Source organism: Mobula birostris, chromosome 28 (genome assembly GCF_030028105.1).
Source record: "Mobula birostris isolate sMobBir1 chromosome 28, sMobBir1.hap1, whole genome shotgun sequence".
NCBI classification, from domain to species: domain Eukaryota; kingdom Metazoa; phylum Chordata; class Chondrichthyes; order Myliobatiformes; family Myliobatidae; genus Mobula; species Mobula birostris.
The window spans coordinates 42,973,692-42,995,983 of NC_092397.1; the positions used below are offsets into that span (position 1 = coordinate 42,973,692).

General features: G+C 44.9%; 1 protein-coding gene across 2 annotated transcripts in view; it reads left to right on the forward strand.

Moving 5' to 3' along the window:
• The window catches only part of LOC140189264 (histone H2B-like), a 621,074-nt gene that overhangs the window by 522,874 nt on the left and 75,908 nt on the right, over positions 1–22,292 (forward strand). Inside the window, exon 1 of one of the 2 annotated variants that reach the window (XR_011883489.1) lies at positions 15,947–16,093. The exons of the other annotated variant lie outside the window; for it this stretch is intronic. The gene's annotated coding sequence lies outside the window, so the exon portion shown is untranslated. Of the gene's footprint in view, positions 1–15,946; positions 16,094–22,292 lie in introns of those variants that run through there. 2 annotated transcript variants of the gene reach the window in all.

A 22,292-nucleotide genomic window follows, 5' to 3' on the forward strand; every position in this document is an offset into this window, starting at 1 on the left:
GCTGGAGGACTGTCTGCAGTTCTGGTGGACACACTGTCGGACGAACATGATTGCACTGTAATCTGTGACCTGGAGCTCTGGTCCCCATTCCCCCGCCAGTCCCAGGGAGCAGCAATGAACCTCCCTGACAGTGTAGAGCAGATTCCCCAGGATGTTGTCTGGCATGTGGCCTTTCCGTGATGAGGTGAGACTGGATGGGTTGGCTTTGTTTTCCTCAGAAAGGAGGAGAAGCTGAGGAGCTGAGAATGACTCTGACCTCACTACGTAAGAGCCAGTTCAGGCATGACGATAGCGCTGTGTAACTCGATTGTCGCCGGCTGTCCACAAAATGATGCCTTTCAAAGTTCAAAGTACATTATTGATGACAGTATATATACCATACACAATCTGGAAATCAGTCTCCCTACAGGAAGCCAGGGAACAGAGAACCCGAATGGGATCCATTAAAAAAGGCCATCAAACACCCAGTGTGCAGGAAAATAAAAATAAATCGTGTAAACAACAAAGGCCAGCAGACAACTGAAGTTCACGAGAGTGAGTCAAGGGTTGTCAGGCCAGTTAGCTGCAGCAGCCCGTTAGTTGCAACCAGAGCCTCAGTTCATTGGAGAGATGAGTAAACCTCGCTGCCGAACCGGCCTATCCCTTGCTCCGGCCTCGACACGCTGACCTGGCACTTAGATCGATCACTCGGGTGTTTTCCAGCTCCCAGGCCCCGCCACCTCTACTCTGCATTGCGGCCGCTTGTCTCTCCTCAGTTCTGTCATATCCAATCACCTCCAAGTCTGCTCCAGGAGTGGCCAAACATTGTCTCATTCCCCACTCTCCGGCCCAGGCCCCATCGCCTCCATTCAATCCGTATGCGCCACGCACAACCGTCGTCCATCTTCAAAACTTCAGTTCGCACCACAAAAATTCCAGTTGGTATAGGCGGTTGAAAAGCTCAAATCCGAATGGCAAGCAACAGCCTAATGATTGCAGTGATCGCTTACCTGAAAATGTGTGATTCATAAAGTAGTTAGTGGTTTTGTTTGATATCGACAAGTGTTCGCTGTGCTTCACCAGCGCCGTTATAAATCGGAGTGTCCCCTCCCTGGTGCCAGGGTCAGGGACGTCTCTGAGCAGCTACAGAAATCTCTCAAGTGGCTCAGTGTTCATTCAGCTGGAGGTGGTGTTTCACGTCGGTACTAATGGACAGGTAGAAAAGATATGATGCCCTGTAGTGTGAATATAGAGAGTCAGGGAAGAACGTGAAGATTGTAATCCCCGGGTTACTCCCGGTACTGTGTAGTAGTGGGGGTAGGAACAGAAAGTTAGAGCAGATGAATGGTGGCTGAGGAGCTGGTGCAGGGGCAGGGGTTCAGGATTCTGGATCATAGATTCATAGCGCCATAGAAAAGTACAGCACAGAATCAGGCCATTCTGTCCATCTAGTCTGTGCCAAATTATTTACACTGTCCACTCTCATCGACCTGTACTGGGAACATATCCCTCCATACTCTACCATCCGTGTACCTATCAAAACTTCTCTTAAAAGTTGACATCAAACTTCCATGCTCCACTTGTGTTGGCAGCTCGTTCCAACACCCCCATCTGAGTGAAGAATTCTCCCTTCGTGTTGTCATTAAACTTTTCACTTACCAGCCTCATGACCTCCAGTTTGAGTCCCACCCAGCCTTCGAGGGAAAAGCGTGCTTGCATTTACCCTATCACTGGGACTTCTCCTGGTGCAGGGATGACTTGTACTAGAGGGATAGTTTGCACCTACACTGGAGGGGGGGGGGGGGTCAGTATCATAAAGTTCATTGCTGCTCCCCGGGAGGGTTGAAACGAGATCGACAGGGGGATGTGAACCAGAACACCAGTCACTGAATGGAGGGATTGAATCTAAGTTAGAAGTCATGCTCAGTAATACTGCAAGGATGGATGGGCGGGAGCTCGGGGATATAGACAACAGGACAGATGGATCGAGATGTATTCAGTTGAACGTGAAAAGCATTATGAGAGAGTCTATCGAGTACAACTCAAATTAAGGACGGTGCAACCAATCTGACAGGTTTATGTTGTACAGCCCGATCTCCATCGGTCACGGAGATGGATTATAGAATGGAGCAAAAACCGGGTTATCACTTTGGGTGACTTCAGGACAATCACTGTCAGTGTTGATTCGGAACCGGTTTAAGATGGTGATGGTGAACTTAAGCCATTTCTGGCTGGTGGCTAATGAAACAGGATTATTTTTAAATTCAGCATCTTCTGGCAAACGATCACTACAAGTAATAATCTATAACTTCCCTTAGGACTTCAAAGTGAATCGACGTGGCAGAACCCAGCCGGACTCGAGGTTGGATCAATTTAAATGCCGTGCCGAAGGCCGAATGGACGTGGTGAGGTTCGGGCACCAGCGCATACCGAATCGACTGAACTCGATGTTTGGACGGAGATGTTTAACCGACGTAACGACTTGAGGATCGGTTACAGGCCGAATCGAGGCGACGAGGTTCATGCCCTAGAGCGTATTGACTCGACGTTTGGCCATCGATTTGGGTGCCGGCCAAATTGAAAATATCTGGGTGTCAGGGCCTGAGGCAAGGGACATCACTGTTCCGCCAAGTTTACTCGGCTCTGCGTTGAACTGTGGGCTCGCTAGTGGACTTCAGCTCCGAGTGTTGTTTGCTTGCGCTTTTTCTCTCACTCTGCACTTTGCGTTTGATGGTCTTTTCATTCTATGTTATTCTAGGGCTTCCTCTGCTTCGTAGCTGCTTGTTAGGAGACGAATCTCAAGGTTGTGTAATGTATGCATACTTTGATAATACATGTACTTGGAACTCTTGAACTTTGAACCGCCCCAACATTGACTGGGGACTCCAATGGAGCAAACAAAAAAATCAATAGGGCGGTATTTGTTAGTGATGTCTAAAAGGGTTTATTTAAGCAGTTTGTGCGTGGTACAAGTATCGGGGAGGTTATGCACTGTATCCCGTTCCTGGAAATGAGCCAGGTGACGGACCATTCAGTGGGTGAGCCAGAGCAAGTCGCAACAAGGCAAGAGTTACGTTATTGCTCAGGTAAGGATAGTTTTCAGATAGTGTGCAGTCAATCTCGGCAAGGAAGGTCTTTGAAAAGCACAGCTTCCCTTTCACAGAAGGGGACTGGATCCATTTACATACCAAGACAAGATAACAATGCAAATAACAGATTATAGTGTAACAGTTGTTTACTAATTCTGAATTATCATTGATCATTAATGTGCAGACTCTTTTGGCTATTAATACTGTATTATTTTAGTTTGAATGCTGACTAAACAAGGAAATAAGAAATTTGAACAAAAACAGGTTCTATTGCAAACACGAGAATATCTGAAGATGCTGGAAACCCAAGGCAACGCACGGAAAATGCTGGAGCAACTCGAAAGACCAGGTAGCATCTATGGAAAAGAGTAAACAGTTGACGTTTTGGTCTTCGCCCATTAATTAGGACTGGAAAGAAAAAAGGTCAAATTAAGAAGGTGGGAAGCTAAGGAAGAAATACAACGTGGTAGGTGATAGGTGAAATGGGGGCGGGGTGAAGTAAAGAGCTGGGAAATTGATTGCTGAAAGAGATAATGGGATTGGGGGGATGTGATAGCAATGGATAGAAGACCATGAAAGAAAAGGTGAGGGACGGGTAAGGAGATAAGGTAAGAGAGGGAGAAACAGGAATAGTGAATGGGGAATGGTGATGGAGAGGAGAGGGCAATTACCGGAAGTTCGAGAAATCGGTGTTCATGCCATCATGTTGAAGCCTATCCAAGTGGAATATAAGGTGCTGCTCCTCCAACCGGAGTGTGAATTCCTGGTAGTAATAGAGGAGGCCATGGTCTGACATGTCGGAATGGAAATAGAGGGTAAAATTGAAATGAGTGACCACTGGGAGATCCCACTTTTTCTGCCGGATGGAGCGAAGATTCTTGACGAAACCGTATTCCAAACTACATCAGGTTTCTCTGATATACAGGGTACCACACAATGACCAGTGGATACTGTAGGCAACACCAACACCCTTGCAGGTGAAAGTGTCGCCTCAGACTGCTTGGGGCAATGAAAGGTAATGAGGGAGGTGGTGTAGAGGCACATGTGGCACTTGTTCCATTTGCAAGGATAAACACCAGGAGGGGGATCAGTAGGGAGCAACAAGTGGACAAGGGACTCGCATGGGGAGCAATCGCTGCGGAAAGTGGAGATTGAGGGTGGAGGAGGAGGGAAAATTACCATTTGGTCATTATCAGTCTCCGAATAAACAACTCTGTAAAAAGTGACATTTCTTTGTTCAGACTTCAGAACAGTTTGTTCAGAGGCTATGTTGTTCTCCTTGTGCATAGATAGCTAAAGTTTGATGGATCAAGGAGTGCGAGTTTTCAGATTCCAGCTAATGGGTGATGGTGGATACATGGAGTTTCCTCCGGGATACCGAACCCTTGACATTGTTGTGCAAGAGAAAGCAATTCAGCTTCAGTAGCTGATCAGTCCTCACACAGAATTCCTCCTGTGTGGAGTAGTCCATCACCTTTGTCAAATGTGGGAAAGCTGCAACAGTAAAACAGGAGCATCAGATGGGCTTGAATCAGGTGAGTGAACAGATGGAAACAGTAGCTGCCTCGGGTCGGGATGGATCTCATGAGTCGATGGGAAAAGAGGATGCCTTATGCTGGATTAAATCCCTTTGGTGCATGATGGATAGAGACTGCCTTGGGGTGGATTCGATTCCATGATGCACGAAAGAAGCGATTGAGTGAGAAAGTGAATTCTGAAGTATGAGTGAGTGCTTTGGTTATGTATCTGAATGGTCACGTGAGAGCCCCTGGCCTGGACATCAGGAGGACTCCAGTAGCGTGTGTGTTGGCACGTTGTGGAGCAGAAAATAGGAAATATTTTGAGAAGTGGGTGGAATGGAAGAAGCGAGTGCTTGCAGCAGTACAGATATAAGGAGAAAAATGGGAGAAAACTTGCAGATGCCCCTGTGATTGTTTACTGAAAGAGTGATATGCAAATAATAGTTATACGATTCTCGCTATAAGAACAGAAAATGTGAACTAAAGTTAGAGAATGAAAAGGCACAGAAAGAACAATATACGTCAGTATTGAACAAGAAACAACTGGTAGCAGAGTCTAAGGAGCAAGTAATGTTTATAACCCGCTGTACCGCTGCCTCCCCCACGCACGGTTACAACAAAGCCCACCCAAATAGTTCCCCTGAGTACTCGATGTAATGAAGTTTTCAGACGTACATGGATTTACTCTAACGTAATGAATATTATTGTAAATGAGTCACAGCCCAGGTTAAGGGAAATGTAGACTGTTACTTGTTTGAGATGAAAAGTAAAATTCTGTCTGGTTTAAAATAGTTCCAGATTAAATCAAGTGATTCAATATGTTAAGGGAAGGCATAATATTTGTGTGAGGACTGGAGACTCCCTGGACTGCTCTACCATCGTCTCTCATTAACATTGACCGTTGTATAAAAATATTGTGACAGCTGCCCAAAACAATTGGAATGTTATTTTAACCTGCGTATTTTATATTTAATAAAAAATAACAGTGATCACATTGTTGCTGATCATTACTAGATTAACTTCTGTTTACAGTTTCACTTTAAACTTAGTCTTAGCATTACCCACGTTTTATGCATTTGACTTGTCACCCACTTGTGACTTATACTATTCTTGTTTTGATCAGCATATAGCGTTATTTTGAAAAAAAATACAATGTAATCTAAATGTATGGATTATGCAGTTCTTTGATTCATTTTAACAAATATGGGGATGTTGGTGGTGGACACGGTAGGGGTCAAAGATGGGGACGTCGGTGAGAGGTGCACTTTGTTTATGGACAGCCTGGCCACTCATGGATGCCCTCAGCGCCAAGGAAACTTTGATAACAGTCACTTTCAGTCTCTACCGCCACCACCACCACAGATTACATTTTTACTTTAAATAATCTTTTCCCAAACTGTGCCGTAGAACTTATATAATTATGTAATTCTGCCCGTTGTAAAATGCCCCCTGAAAACACGTGTCAAGTTTTGGCCTTGATGGCTTCTTCTCCTGATCCGATACTGGGAGAAATGTTAGTGGGTATGTGGTTTGTGCACCTCATGTCACAGATGAGGCGGCACAGCTCCTGTTCCACCCAAACAACATGACATTATTTGGTACTAAACGGTCGAGTTGTTGAGTGTGCTGTAGGGGGCCCAGACATTCGGAAGGTGGGTTAACAGTGCAGTCTCTACCCCTCAATTGTACTGACTGTGATTCTGTTTACCACTTTGATAAGAAGGTTAGAGCTGTGAAGGGAGCACTGGACCGCACTGCCCAGAGAAATCACACTTGCCAATGGAACTGCTTTGAACGATGGCAATAAACTTCTCATCATGGACTGCATGAATCCTCAGCTCCGAAGCTGCTTCATGAGGATGAGGGTGAAGTCTGTTACTGCAACTACAGGGTGATGGGATCAGATTTAGGTAACACTACGTGCAATGTCCATGTCACCAGTGATCCTGCAACTTCTGTTAATGACACTTACAGTATTGGCTGGCAGGCCTACTGCTGTTTCCCAAGGGTATCCCTTTGCCTTTAAATGGGATATTGCCTGAACAAGAGCTGTCAAGCGGTTACTGTTCTTTGGTGTATGTAGCAGCAAATACTAACACCTGCCGGCATTGAAGGACGAAGGAGACTGATGAGTGTCACTATGACTCCAGTGTTGCAGCAATTGGCTAGCAACACTGCTATAGTGCTACATGATACAAGTCTGGTCACCAGTGACATTTCTAATAAAATGGCAGCAACATGTAATGTGGCCTTTCAAAACTGACCAGAATTAAACTTTCTGTTGGCTGAGGAGAGAGGTAGTTGTGCCATCATTGGCTGGAATGATGCACAAACATCCTTGCTATATCTGAGAACATCACTAACTTTAGCCATGAAGATCCCGTTAGAAGCAATTAAGGTTAAGAAGTTTGGGCAGGAGAGACATGCCACTCTATCATCACCTTTGGAAGTCTATTTATTAGCTTCACTCCCTGCTCGGAAGTTTGTGCAACTCGAGTGTACAGTGGGCAAGGGTTATTTTCTTGCTGGTTTTGACATTTGTTCTACTGTCCTGCCTGAGAGCGCTCTGTGTAGTAATGGTGCAAATAACAGCTGCCTCCATTACAGTTCAACAACCCGCTTCTTCAGATAGTCACTGAGGAGAGCCGAATTCTCCGTGCAAATCAACTGCAGCCACAATCCATGTTGTCATTTACGAGGGAAGGGAATTGGGGAGTGTAGAAGTTACAGCAAGTCAAGTTTATGTAGCACTTTGGCAAAGAAAGATTTCAGATAGTGTGCAGTCAACCTCGGCAAGAAAGGTCTTCAAAGAGCCTGCTTCCCCTTTGCATACCAAAACAAGATGAGGATGCAAAGGACGAGTTCTAGGAACATTTAATATTGGTCACAAATAAGAGAAATCTCCAGGTGCTGGAAATGGAAATCCAAGCAAAACAAAAAAATGCTGAAACGTCTCGGCAGGCCAGGCAGCATCGATGGAAAGAATAAACGGTCGACATTTCGGACCAAGACTCTGCATCAGGACTGATATTAGTCAGTTCCTTTACTAAGGTGGTGGGACCATGAGGAAGTTGATAGCTGACAACAGCAGCACCGGTTTAAATGTGTTCGGAGTGATGGACTCCGTCACTGAGTGTAACAACGAATGCTGCTGAGATACAGACTCTCGGGATATATTTAAGGAAAGAGGTTGAACACAACGTCGCTCTCTTCTCGGATCTACATTTTCGAGCTCACAGCAGCCGGGATATCCACCTTTCCAATATCCAAAGAATTGATCACTTCAAAACCGAATTCCTTGTCCGCATTTACTTTTTAAAATCCATTATTCCTCTTGAATACTAATGCAGTAAAATGACATTCTCCCCGTCGGGGAATTGAACCCCGGTCTCTCGCCTGACAGGCGGGGATACCAACCACAATACTAATGAGGAACATCCATTCGTATTTAACTCTGTCATCTATATATAAGAATACAAAAGTTTAAATAGGATTATTTTGATGTTTGTTGACTGCAATACTGGAACCTTTCACTCGTGTCCTTCCCCCAGAAGTGTCTCAGGTTTGACCAGCGATTCAGTCACCTACTGCGCTCGAAGATTAGCCCAGGGAAGTTCTGTCATTACAGCCCAATTCCCTGTTGCTGTAAAGTTCATTAATAATCATATTTATATTCTATTTCTGCTTTTATAATGTGATAGGCAGTAAACGATGTGTAACTCTTCGAATTTTGAAGGGATCACTCCCACTTCAGTCCGATTCCGGGTGATTATTCACTGGGTGTTTTGCTCTCCGGTCTGTCGGAGGATGGCGACCTCAACTGGACAGAACATGAACTGCATCAGAGTGAGGAATCAGAGTGACCAGTCGGAGAGCAGATCTGGACGTCATTCAACGTCATACACCGCTGCAGACAGTCAGTACCTGAGTCTCCTGCAGAACGATGGACCGATGGTGATATGATCGTTACATAAATAAATTTTCTCCAGTTTTTTTTCCGTTATCTAAAAAGTAAAAGGGTGGTGAGAGTTGATATTGGACGACAGGAAAATTATGCTGGTGGGGTAGTAATGGGGACAAAGAAATAGCAGATGAACTTCACGGGTACTTTTCTTGTTTCTTCATTGTGGAAGACACTAGCAGTGTGCTAGAAGTCTGTGACTGTCAGAGAATAGGTGTGAGTGCCATTGTTATTACAATGGAAAAAGTGTTAGGCAGACCCAAAAGCATTAAGGCGGATAAATCACCTGGGCCAGATGGACTACATCCCAGACTCCTGAGAGAGGTTGTTCCGGAGATAACGGATGCATTGACAATGATCTTTCAGGAATCGCTTGATTCTGGCATGGTTCCGGAGGACTGGAACATTGGGAATGTCACTCCACTCTTAAGAAGGGAAGAAGGGAAAAGAAAGGAAAGTATAGGCCAGTTAGCCGAACGTCAGTAGTTGGGAAAGTGTTGGAGTCTATTATTAAGGATGCGGTTTCAAGTACTTGGAGACTAATGATAAAACAAGTCAAAGTCTTCATTGGGAAATCTTCCCTAACAAATCTGTTAGAGGTCTTCGAGGAGGTAACGAGCAGGACGGACAAACGAAAGGCAGTGGATGTCATTTACTTGGAATTTCAGAAGGTGTTTGATAAGGTGCCACACATGGAACTGCTTAACAAGATAAAGTCCTATGGCATTACAGGAAAGATACTAGCATGGATAGAGGAATGGCTGACAGGCAGGAGGCAAGGAAGGAATAGAACGGACCGTTTCTGGTTGGCTGCTGGTGACTAGTGGTGTTCTTCAGAAGTCAGTATTGAGACTGCTGCTTTTCACATTGCTTGTCAATGATTTAGATAATGGAGTTGATGGCTCTCTTTGTGGATGATATGAAGATAGGTGCAGGGGTTTGATAGTGCTGAGGAAGCAATGCGATTGTAGTAGGAATTATACAAATTAGAAGAATAGGCAAAAAAAGTGGCAGGTGGAATACAGTGTTGCGAAATGTATGTACAACACCTCACAATTGTCTGCATTAAATTTAATCTACCGATATAAAGATGCAAAGTAATTATTTAGTATTTTACTCACATATTTTGGCTTCTGGCAGAAATTCCCTCGTTTATTTTTGAGAGCTCCTACGTTCTCAATTGCAAGCATCCTGTTTTAACAGTCTATAAAATACCATTGAATTTTATTAATCTCACTCATGACATTTCATGTTCCTTTTCTTGGAATATGGAACAAACAAACAGGTACAGCATTGGAACGGCCATTCGGCCCATGATATTGTACTAACATTGATGCCAATTCATATTAAATGTCCTCTTCATGTTTATTATCCATATCCCTCCAGTCACTTCATATTCACATGTTCATCTCCACCAACTCTCTACTTCCATTGCTATCAAAAACAGGTCCTCTCCTGTTGGCATTTCCACCATGGGGAAATGATTCTGACTACCCTCTCATGATTTTAAACACCTCCATCGGGTTTCCATTCAGCTTCTGAGGTCCCAGGGAGAACACAAGTTTGTCTAAACTTTCCTCAGACCTCCTATTCTCTAATCTGTGGAGCATACTGGTGAAGGTCTTTGGCATCCTTTCCTGAGTGTCCATTCTCGACTCTTTCTGCGCCACATTGAGTACTGCATTCCTGCTGTTTCATGCACCCATGCTGAGCTCAAAAATTTTTATCAACTTTGACTCCAACTTTCACGTGCCCTTAAATTCACTTGCACATTTTTGACACCTCTGTCTTATTTCTCAATAGTTTTGTCTCCATCTCTGGAGACAGACTATCTAGTGATATCTTCCTATAAACCTACTGACTCTCACAGCTATCTTGACTATTCCTCTTCCCACCCTGTCTACTGTACAAATGCCGTCCCTTTTATTCACCTCCACCACATCTGTTCCCAGGGTGAGGGTTTCCTTGTCAGATTATCAGCGGTGTCTGCCTTCTTCAAAGAACGGGGTTTCCCTTTCTGTCTCATTGCTGCTGCTCTCATCCCCATATATACCTCAATTTCTCAGACATTTGCCCTTGCCCCATCACTGCCATAACAGGGTTACAGTTCCCCTTGTCCTTACCTACCAACCCCCGTGTGTCCCTATCCAGCACAACATTTTACATAATGTTCACCATCTTCAAAGGGATTCCAGCACTAAACACATCCTCCCCCACCCCACTCTCCACTTTCAGCTGGGATCACTCTCTCTGTGATTCCCTTGTCCATTCATCCCTCCCCACTGATCTCACTGCTGGCACTTATCCCTGTAATCAGAACATGAGCTACACCTGCCCCTACACCACCATTCAGAAACACAAATAGTCCGTCCAGGAGAAGCAAAACTTCACCTGCAAGCCTGTTGAGATCATCACCTGTATCTGGACAACACACACAAAATGCTGGAAGGACTCAGCAGGCCAGGCAGCATCTATGCAAAAGATTACAGTCGACGTATCGGGCCGAGACCCTTCATCAGAACTGGAGAAAAAAAGATGAGGAGTGAGAGTTAGAAGGTGGGGGAGGGGGAAAAACACAAGGCGAAAGGTGAAACTGTGAGAGGGGGTTGTGAAGTAAAGAGCTGGGAAATGTCTTCGCATCTCTGTTCTGAAGGGACATCCTTCTATTCTGAGTATGTGCCATCTGGTTCTGGACTAACCCACTACAAGAAACATCCTTTCCATGTTCACTCAAGAGGTTATAATGCGATTCTCTCCTCATTCTTCTAAACTCCAGCAAGAACAGGCCCAGAGCCGTCAAATGCTCGTCATATGTTAACCTTTTCCTTCCCGGGATCGGTTTCGTGAACCTGCTCTGGACACATCATTCCTTGGATAAAGGGCCCACCATTGCTCACAGTACTCCTTGCAGACTGTCAAATGTCTTACAAAGTCTTCTGTTGTTTTTTTTAAATTTGAGTTATATAAATTCATCAGGATGAATGGAAACATTGATAGGATGAAACATTGATAGGATAAATTGAAATATATATTTTAGCAAAGAGGAATCAGATCTGGAGGGCATAGATTTAAGGTGAGAGGGCAAAGATTTAAAACATGAAGGACAAGCATTTTCACCCTGAGGGTGGGGGGATGTGGAACCAGTCGACGGCGGAATTGGCTGAGGTTTGTACAATAACAGAATGTAAAATGACACATGCACAGGTATGTGGATTGTAAAGGGTGAGAGGGATAGGAGACAAAGGAGGCCAAATAGGAACAGCTTAGAGGATCTTGGTCAGTATGGACAAGTGGTCCCCCTGTTATCACATTTCTGTGAAAAAAGTAACTAATTCTCATTCTTATATTTTGCTTATTTTAATGTAATCTTCTCCCTCAGTTGTAATTTCTATTTCCCTTCCACGGTTAAGGACTTTGCATTCAAAATCAATAACAATCACTATCAGCACTGGTGCACCACAAGGCTGTGTGCATGGCCTCTACTCTGCGCACTTTATACCTGTGATTGTGTGGCTATGTGCAACTCCAGTGACATATTTAAGTTTGCAGATGACACCACAGTTGTTGGATGAATCAAAGGAGGTGACAAATTTGCCCTCGGTAGGGAGATGGACGATCTGGTTGAATGGTGCCACAACGACAACCTCTCACTCAATATCAGCAAAACCAAAGAGCTGATCACTGACCACAGGGACAGGAAACAGGACGTCCTTGAACTAGTCATCATCAGGGACTGGAGGAGGAGAGAGTCAGTAACATTAAATTTCTGAGCATTATCATTTCAGAGGGTCTGTCCTGGGACTAGCAGTAAGTGTCATTATAAAGAAGGTGTGGCATTGACTCTACATGCGTGTAATCAGCGTGACACCTAAAACTGTGACATATATAGATGCAGAGTGGAGAGCAACCTGACTGGTTTCATCACGGCCTGATATGGAAACACAATGATCAGGAATGGAAAGGAAAATGTCTACAAGATCTTTGTGGAGATGTCAGGGGCAAGTTTTTTACACAGAGCGTGGTGAGTGCGTGGAATGGGCTGCTGGCAACAGTGGTGGAGGCAGATACAATAGAGTCTTTTAAGAGACTCCTGGATAGGTACATGGGGCTTAGAAAAATAGAGGGCTCTGGGTAATGCCAGGTAATTTCTAAAGAAAGTACAGGTTTGGCACGGCATCGTGGGCCGAAGGGCCTGTATTGTGCTGTAGGTTTTCTATGTTTCTAACTAGTGGATGCATCCAGTTTATCACAGGCAAAGCCCTCCCCATCATTCAGTACATTTACAAGAAGCACTTCTACAAGAAAGCTGCATCCATCATCAACAACATCCTTCAGCCACCTCATGCTCTCTTCGACTGCTGCCATCGGGAAGGACGTACACGAGCCTTAGGTCCCACACCAAGAGGTTCAGGAAGAGTTGTTACCCTACACCAGTCATGCTCTTGAAATGGGGAAGGTATCTTCACTGAACTGATTCCATAACCTGCAGACTCACTTTCAAGTATTTTATAACTGAATTGCACAGTAATATTTACTTCTTAATACTTGCATGATCTGTCTTCTTTCGTACATTGGTTGTCTGTCAGTCTTTGCTGTTTATAGTTTTCTAAATTCCACTGTCTTCATTTCCCTGTAAATACCTGAAAGAAAATGAATCTGAAAGTAGTAACCTGTTGTGCCAGATGTCCCAACACAAGAGACCACTGCTACACTACGATAAGGAATGTCTATCGTTTGCTCCCAAGACCACGATTCGTTAAGTTGGATCATTTGGCTGTACTCGTCCTACCTGCACACAGACAGAGCCTAAGGAACAAGGCTTCAGAGATCCAGATAACCGAGGGGTGGTGTTGGGAGGCAGAGGAACGGTTACAGGATTGCCTTGAGTCAACAGGCTGAGCCATGTTCAAGAACTCATCTCAGGACCTGAAGGACTACACCGGGGTCACTACAGACTTTACTGAAACAGCTGTGGAGGCGTGTGTCCCCACAAAATCATTCCGGGTTTTCCCAAATCAGTAGGCCTGGATGAGCAATGAGATCCGGAACCTGCTGAGCGCCAGGTCAGAGGCATTCACGTCTGGAGATCAGGAATGCTACACGAGGTGCAGGTATGATCTCCGGAAACCATCTCTCAGCAACGTGGAGATTCCGGACTAGACTGGAATAAAAGAGAGATGCTTGACAGCCGCGGCAGGGTTTGAATGTCAGAACCTCCTGCAAAGGGAAATCTTGTGGTCAAAGGGGACAGCAGAGCTTCGCTTCCAGACGAGCTCAATGCCTTCTATGCTCACTTGGTCCACCAGAAGAGGGAGGAACCATCGCACACACCAGTGTCTCACGATGGTCAGTTGGTCTCAGTATCTGAAGATGACGTGCAGGCTGCCTTCAAGAGAGTGAATCCAAGGAAAGCATCCGGTCTGGATGGAGTAGCTGGCTGAGTACTGAAGACCTGTGCTGACCAGTTTGCTGGTGTTTTCACGGACATCTTCAATCTCTCGATCTGGCAGTGTGTGGTACCCACCTGCTTGAAGAAAACTTCATTCATACCGGTGGTAACCTGTTTAAATGACTATTGCCCAGTGGCACTTACATCCACAGTGATGAAGTATTTTGAGAGGCTGGTGTTGAAGCATATCAGCTCTTGTCTGAATGGTGACTTGGATCCTCTCCAATTCACCGACTGAAGCAACAGCAGATACTGTCTCGTTGGCTCTTCACATAACTCTTGAACATCTGGACAGCAAAGATGCAAACATCTGGATACCCTTTATTGATTACAGCTCAGCATTTAACACCATCATCCCCTCAAAACTAATCAGTAAACTCCCAGACCTGGGCCTCAATACTCCCTTGTGCAATTGGATCCTGGATTTCCTCAGTTGCAGACCCCAGTCAGTTCAGATTGGCAAAAACATCTCCTCCACAATCTCTGTCAGAACAGGAGCACCATAGGGAAGTGTGCTTAGCCGCCAGCACCACTCACTTTACACCTATGACTGTGTGGCTGAGTACAGCTCCAACACCATATACAAGCTGCTGATGACACCACTGTTGTGGGCTGTATCAAAGCTGGTGATGAATCAGTGTACAGGAGGGAGATTGAAAACTTGGCTGAGTGGTGTAATAACAACAACCTCTCAATCAATGTCAGTAAGACCAAGGGACAAATGGTAGACTTTAGGAGGGGAAACCGGGGGAACATGACCCAGTAATCAAAGGGCGATCAGAGATGGAGAGTGTCAGTAACTTTAAATTCCTGTGTGTCACTCTCTCAGAGGACCTGTCCTGGACCCATCATATAAATATTATTGTGAACAAGGCAGGGCAGCTTCTCTACTTCCTCAGGAGTCTCAGAGATTCAACATGTCATTGAAAACGTTGTCAAACTTCTTTAAATTTGTGGTGGAAAGTATGCTGACTGGCTGCATTATGAACTGGTATAGGAACACCAATGTCTTTGAGTGGAAATTCCTGCAATGCTAGTAGATTCAGCCCAGCTACATCACGGGTCAAACATTAAAAAACACTGAGCACATCTACATGAAATATTGCCGTAGGTAACCAGTATCCATCATCAAAAATCCTTACCACCCAGGCAATGATCTTTTCTCACTGTTACCATCAGGTAGAAGGTACAGGTACCTTAGGACTCGCACCACTAGGTTCAAGAACAGTTACTACCCCTCAACCATCAGGGATTTGAACAAAAGGGGATAGATACACTCATATCAGGATTCTTTTTAGGGCTCTGTTATATCGTTATTTCATGCTCATTATTTATTGCTATTTATTTTTCTGCATTTGCACAGTCTGTTTTCAGTTTATAGTTCCTCACATTTACAGTTCACAGTAAGTTCTACAGATTTGCTAAGAATGAACGCAGAAAAGAATCTCAGGGTTGTATGTGGTGACATGAATCTACTGTGAGAATACATTTTACTTTGAACCAGATGGTGATATATGCTGACTGTGAAAACAACTTACTTTGGGTTAAATTTTAGGCTTTGACAATATTTTTCTGTGATGCACTTTTTTTCATGAAGGGTTCAGTGATCTAGTTCCATCGTTTTTTTACGCAAATTTATAAAAGATTATCCACACAAAAATACGCAAAATACAAACATCAAATATGTATAAGACTGAAGTGGCAAATTAAAATATGAATATTATCTATAACACACTCAATTCCCGTGGGTGGGGAGGGAGTCACCGATCCCGGAAATCGCCCACTGTACTCACTGTTTACAATGGTCTCAAGTTTTCCAGCGCCTCCACTGATTGACAGCTCTCTCTGCTCCGCCTCCCGGGCTGCTCAGTCACCGTCACGTGGCACCAAGATTTTACCAATCCGTGACGTGCTGACGTCACAGAGGTCCCTCCTTCACCGACGTCGTTTCCTGGAGAACGGTAAATCTGGGATGGTGGGATCAGGACTCTGGCGAAGTGGTGTTGGGCTCCGCTGTAGGATCCGTCTCTCCTCTTCCTGCCCACGGAACAGTGAGTGTCTGTCAGCACCTCACTGCACCGGCTCTCTGCCTCAGGTACAATATTTAAAACATATTTGCACAGTCACATGGATGGGAAAGGTTGAGAGGGATATGGGCCTAATGCAGGCAGATGGGCCGAGTTCAGGTCGACAACTTGGTCGGCAGGGATGAGTTGTACCGAAGGGACTGTTTCATTTCTCTATAAATCAGTGACTCTATTTTGGGAGTTAAATTCGGATGCCAGCTATTCTCTGTGTGAAATATTTACCCTTCAGATCCCCTTTGAATCTGTCTTTAAACAGTTTTGTCCTACTCTAATGACAGGCAGTTCTTTGACTGTCGAGGCAAGTGGAACACACATCCCTGTCTACCTGTGATGCCACATACAGGGAACTGTGTAACAATATTAGAGGCACATGCACAGGGGCTTCAGTGAGCAAGGCCCAGAGGGATATGAAACTAATGCAGGGAAGTGGGATTAGTGTAGCTGTGCATGATGGGGACCATAAATGTGATGGGCCAGAGGGTCTGTCTCTATCCTGTACAACCCTGACCACAACACTCCTCCACTGCAGTGGGGTTTGTCACCTTCATTCTCAGCTGTGAGCTTGTTCCACTGAACCCCTTATCCTCTGAGAAGACATTTGCACCCTCCCACTGTGACCAAGCTATCAGCCATCTCTCCTAATATCTCCCAGAGTACTTAACCAAATTCCCATATAAAAGTACTGTTATCCGTACACAGGGAATGGGAGTATTTCGGTCGCCTTTTGAGGGGGTTGGTTCAGTATTTGGCCAATAATACCCTTGTCCAACAAAAATCCATTGTACTAGATACTGAATGTTTTGGGTAAGTCCATCCTGAAGTTCTGTGTTTCAGGTTCCCACTGCACTTTCACAGTCAGTAGTTTCTGCATGTCCATACTGACCATCAAGAATCTGTCTCTATTAACTCAGCACTTGGTCTGGCTCCTACCCTGCCTTGGTGATTCAAATGCTCATCCAGATGGTCCTTAAATACCAGCCTGCACCACCTCTACAGGCAGTGTGTTCCAGATTGTAACCTCCTAGTGAGAGAGGACAGTTTTCCTCAGATCCTCTTTAAACCACACATTTCTCTCGTTAAACATATGATGCACACATCTCATAATTGTGTGCATTAAATTCCATCTGCCATTTTTCCAGCTGGTCCACACCCAATGTCAAGATTAGCAAGCTAACCTTGGTGTCATCCGTAAATTTGCTGATCCAATTTACCACATTCTCATCCAGATGGTTAATACAGATGGAAAACAACAATGGACCCAGCACTGGGAAGTTCAAGCAGGGCAGGATGTACACAGTGAATGACAGGTTCCTGAGAAGTGTTCATGAACAGAGACTTTGTGTGTTTCTGCCTCCACTGCTTCCTCTGGCAGGTCATTCGGGAGACCAGCTATTCTCTGTGACATTGGCTGTTCCATTTATCATAAATTTCTGTGATTGCATAGTTAGACGGAGACATGATGTAAAGATTATTACTCCTCATGTATGTGAAGGATGTAAGAAATACTGTAGTCAATTCAATTCAATTCCCCATGGGAAATATTTACCCTCAGATCACCTTTAAACTCCTCCCTCTCACCTTAAATCCATTCCCTTTAGTTTTAGACAGCCACACCTTGGAAAACAATCTCTGTCTCTCTAACCTTTGTGTGCGTCACATAATTATATCCACCTCCATCAACTCACCGTTCAGATCCCCTTTAAACCTCCAATCTGTCATGCCAAAACTATTCCTTCCAGTTTTGGCAGTGAGAAATCTGTTCCTTCTCTAGAAGACCTTGGGGAGTGAAGAGTTTCTACCCACCCATCTCTCGGTGATTCCATTCATCCATGAAGCTGTCCCCTGCACCACTTTCTCAGCCACACATTTATCAGTGGTATCTTCCTATATCTCCCTGCACGAACAAGTGTCACTGGGAGTAATATAGAGCTTACAAAATCTTAGTTTCTCTCTTCTTTCTCTAAATTCACTGCACAGGACATATCCCTCCTCCTCCCTACGTTGCTATTACCAACATGCACCGTTCACCACGATGTCTGGCTGCTCAGCCTTCCATTTGAAGTGTCCTGCAGCTGCTCCGAGACCATCAGACCATAAAACACAGGAGCAGAATTAGGCCATTTGGCCCCATCCAGTCTGCTGCACCATTCCGCCAGAAGTAAAAGATCATGACAGCCCTCTGAACCCTCTCAGACCTTCTTTTCCTCCCCACAGTCGAGAACCTCCACATTAAATATACCCAGTGAATTGGCCTCAGCCGTCTGTGGGGATGAATTCAGAGTCAGAACCAGAATCAGGTTTATTACTACTGGCATGTGTCATGAAATTTCTTTCAATGCAGCACATGATACTTTATACTTTACTTTATACTTTATTGTCGCCAAACAATTGATAGTAGAACGTACAATCACCACAGTGATATTTGATTCTGCGCTTCTTGCTCCCTGGATTAGAAATCGATAGTAAATATTAAAAATTTAAATTATCAATCATAAATAGAAAATAGAAAAATGACAAGTAAGGTAGCGCAAAAAAACCGAGAGGCAGGTCCGGATATTTGCAGGGTACGGCCCAGATCTGGGTCAGGATCCGTTCAGCAGTCTTATCACAGTTGGAAAGAAGCTGTTCCCAAATCTGGCCATACGAGTCTTCAAGCTCCTGAGCCTTCTCCCGGAGGGAAGAGGGACGAAAAGTGTGTTGGCTGGGTGGGTCGTGTCCTTGATTATCCTGGCAGCACTGCTCCGACAGCGTGCGGTATAAGGTGAGTCCAAGGACGGAAGATTGGTTTGTGTGATGTGTGAGCCGTGTTCACGATCTTTTGCTGCTTCTTTCGGTCTTGGACAGGACAACTTCCATACCAGGTTGTGATGCACCCTAGAAGAATGCTTTCTACGGTCCATCTATAAAAATTAGTGAGGATTTTAGGGGACAGGCCAAGTTTCTTTAGTTTTCTCAGGAAGTAAAGGCGCTAGTGGGCCTTCTTGGCAGTGAACTCTGCTTGGTTGGACCAAGTCAGGTCATTTCTGATATTGACCCCGAGGAACTTAAAGCTTTTGACCTGTTCCACTTGCGCACCACCGATGTAAATTGGGTCGTGCGGTCCGCTACTCCTTCTGAAGTCAACAACCAATTCCTTCATCTTGCTGACGTTGACGGATAGGATATTGTCTTCGCACCATGCCACCAGGTCCCTAATTTCCTCTCTGTACTCAAACTCATCATTACCCGAGATATGACCTACAATTGTTGTGTCATCAGCAAACTTATATATTGAGTTTGATGGAAACTTGGCTACACAATCATGGGTGTACAGTGAGTACTGCAGAGGGCTGAGTACACAGCCTTGTGGGGCACTGGTGCTCAGAGTGCTTGTAGAGGAGAGCTTTTCCCCTATTTTTACAGCCTGGGTCCTATATATGAGGAAGTTGAAGATCCAGCTGCAGATCTGAGTGCTAAGGCCCAGGTTCCGGAGCTTAGGAATCAGTTTATTTGGAATGGTGGTATTAAAGGCAGAGCTGTAGTCAATGAAAAAGAGCCTTACATATGCGTCTTTATTCTCCAGGTGTTCTAAGGAGGAATGTAGGGCCAGAGAGATGGCATCCGCCGTTGACCTGTTGCTCAGGTAGGCGAATTGTAAAGCGTCGAGGTTGACCGGTAGGCTGTGGTTGATGTGTGCCATAATCAATCTCTCGAAGCACTTCATAGAAATTGATGTTAGAGCCACAGGTCAATAGTCATTCAGGCATGCCACCTTGCTCTTCTTCGGCACTGGGATTATTGTTTCTTACTTAAAATACGAGGGTATCTTTACTGAAGCAAGGAGCAATTGAAGATGTCAGCAAACACTCCAGCTAGCTCGCTTGCCCAGGCCCGGAGAACCCGTCCTGGGACGCCATCTGGGCCCGTAGCCATCCTTGGATTTACCTTCAGGAAGGCCCTTCTAACGTCCTCCTCGGTGACGATGAATCTCGATGCCACCAGGTCTGGTGCATCCGGAGGGAGCGGGAAGCTCCTCTTCTGTTTGAATCTTGAGGAGAATATGTTAAGTTCATCAGGAAGAGAAGTGCCACAGTTACTGATATTCCCAGCCTTTTCTTTGCGCCCAGTGATCTTATTTAGACGCTGCCATAGCCCACTGGCATCCCTCTGGTTAGCCTGGGCTTCCAACGTGGCTCGATATTGCCTCTTGGCTCCCTTAATGGCTATCCGGAGTTCACGCCTGCATTCCGTGTAGTGACTGGTATCCCCGGACCTAAAAGCCGCAGCTCTAGCTTTTAAAAGGGACTTGACCTCATAATTCATCCAAGGTTTCCGGTTAGGGAATACCCAGATTGTCTTGTGAGACACACAGTCCTCCGTGCATTTCCAAATAAAGTCCGTGACAGCTGAGGCATACTCATCGAGGTTAGCTGCCGAGTCCTTGAATACTAACAGTCCACCGATTCAAAGCAGTCACGGAGGACCTCATCCGTTTCCTCCGTCCAACACGACACTACTTTTGGCACCGTGACCACCTGCTTCAGTTTCTGTTTGTAAGTCGGGAGGAGGAGTATGGTCCAATTTTCCGAAGTGAGGTCGTGGGACGGAACGGTAGGCATCCTTGACTGCTGTGTAGCAATGGTCAAGTATATTCGGGCCTCTAGTGGGGCAGGAGACATGTTGGTATAACTTTGGCAGCGCCTTTCTGAGGTTGGCCTGGTTAAAGTCCCCGGCTGCAATGAGCAAAGCTTCCGGACACCTGTTCTCAGCTTCAAGATAATATAGAAAGAATAAATAAACCAGTATGTGTGTATATCGGTATGTATATCATGTAGATTAAAAACAGTGCAAAAACAGAAATAATATAGTTTAAATAATATACAGTAGATAGAAGACATCTATAGCAGTTTTTGAGTATTTTAAAGTGACAGAACAAATATCTTTAAAATCCTGATGAAATATATCCACTCTCTTGCCTTCTTTATACTGTAGCAGCATCAATATGTTGGGACCAGGTTGGATCCTCAGAGATATTGACACCTGGGAACTTGAAATTGTTCACTCTCTCCACTTCTGATGCCTCTATGAGGATTGATTCCTGTTCCCTAATTGTATCCTTCATTCAATCAGCTCTTTTGTCTTACTGACATTAAGCACAAGGTTGTTGCTGCGACACCACTCAACCAGCTGGTATATCTCGCTCACGTATGCCCTCTCATCTCTATCAGAGATTTTGCCAACAATATTTGTATCTAGCATATTTATGGATGGCATTTGAGCTATACTTAATCACACAGTAATGGGTGCAGAGGGAGCTGAGCAGTCGGCTAAGCACACATCCCTGAGGTGCACCAGGGCCAGTGTTGATCGTCAGTGGGGAGAAGATATTAAGTTGAATTTGAATTGACTTTATTTCTTGCATCCTTCACGTACATGAGCAGTAAAAAATCTTTACGTTACATCTCGGTCTGAATGTGCAACGTGCAATCATAGTAATTTATGATAATTGATAAGAAATAGAACAGTCAATGCCACATAGAAATGCCCTCAGATCAGCGTGAGTTAATCAGTCTAATGGCCTGGTGGAAGAAGCTGTCCCGGAGCCTGCTGGTCCTGGCTTTTATGCTGCGGTACCATTTCCTGGATGGTTGCAGCTGGAATAGATTGTGGTTGGGGTGACTCAGGTCCCCAATGATCCTTCGGGCTCTTTTCTCACACCTGTCTTTGTAAATGTCGTGAATCATGGGAAGTTCACAACTACTGATGTGCTGGGCTGTCCAAACCACTCTCTGCAGAGTCCTGCGATTAAGGGAGGTACAGTTCCCGTACCAGGCAGTGATGCAGTCAGTCAGGATGCTCTCAATTGTGCCCCTGTAGAAAGTTCTTTGGATCTGGGGGCCCATAGCAAACTTCCTCAGCCGTCTGAGGTGAAAGTGACGCTGTTGTGCCTTTTTCACCACGCAGCCTCTATGTACAGACCATGTGAGCTCAGTAATATTGATGCCGAGGAACTTAAAGCTGTTTACCCTCTTAACCCCGGATCCATTGATGTCAATCGGGGTTAACCTGTCTCCATTAATCCACACAATCTGATTATCAGCAAGCTGCACAGATTGTGGTCTCCCGGTTAGGAAGTCGAGGATCTAATTGCAGAGGGACCAGGTTCTGTAGCTTAGTAATCAGGACTGTGGGAATGATGGTGTTAAACGCTGAAATATAGTCAATAAA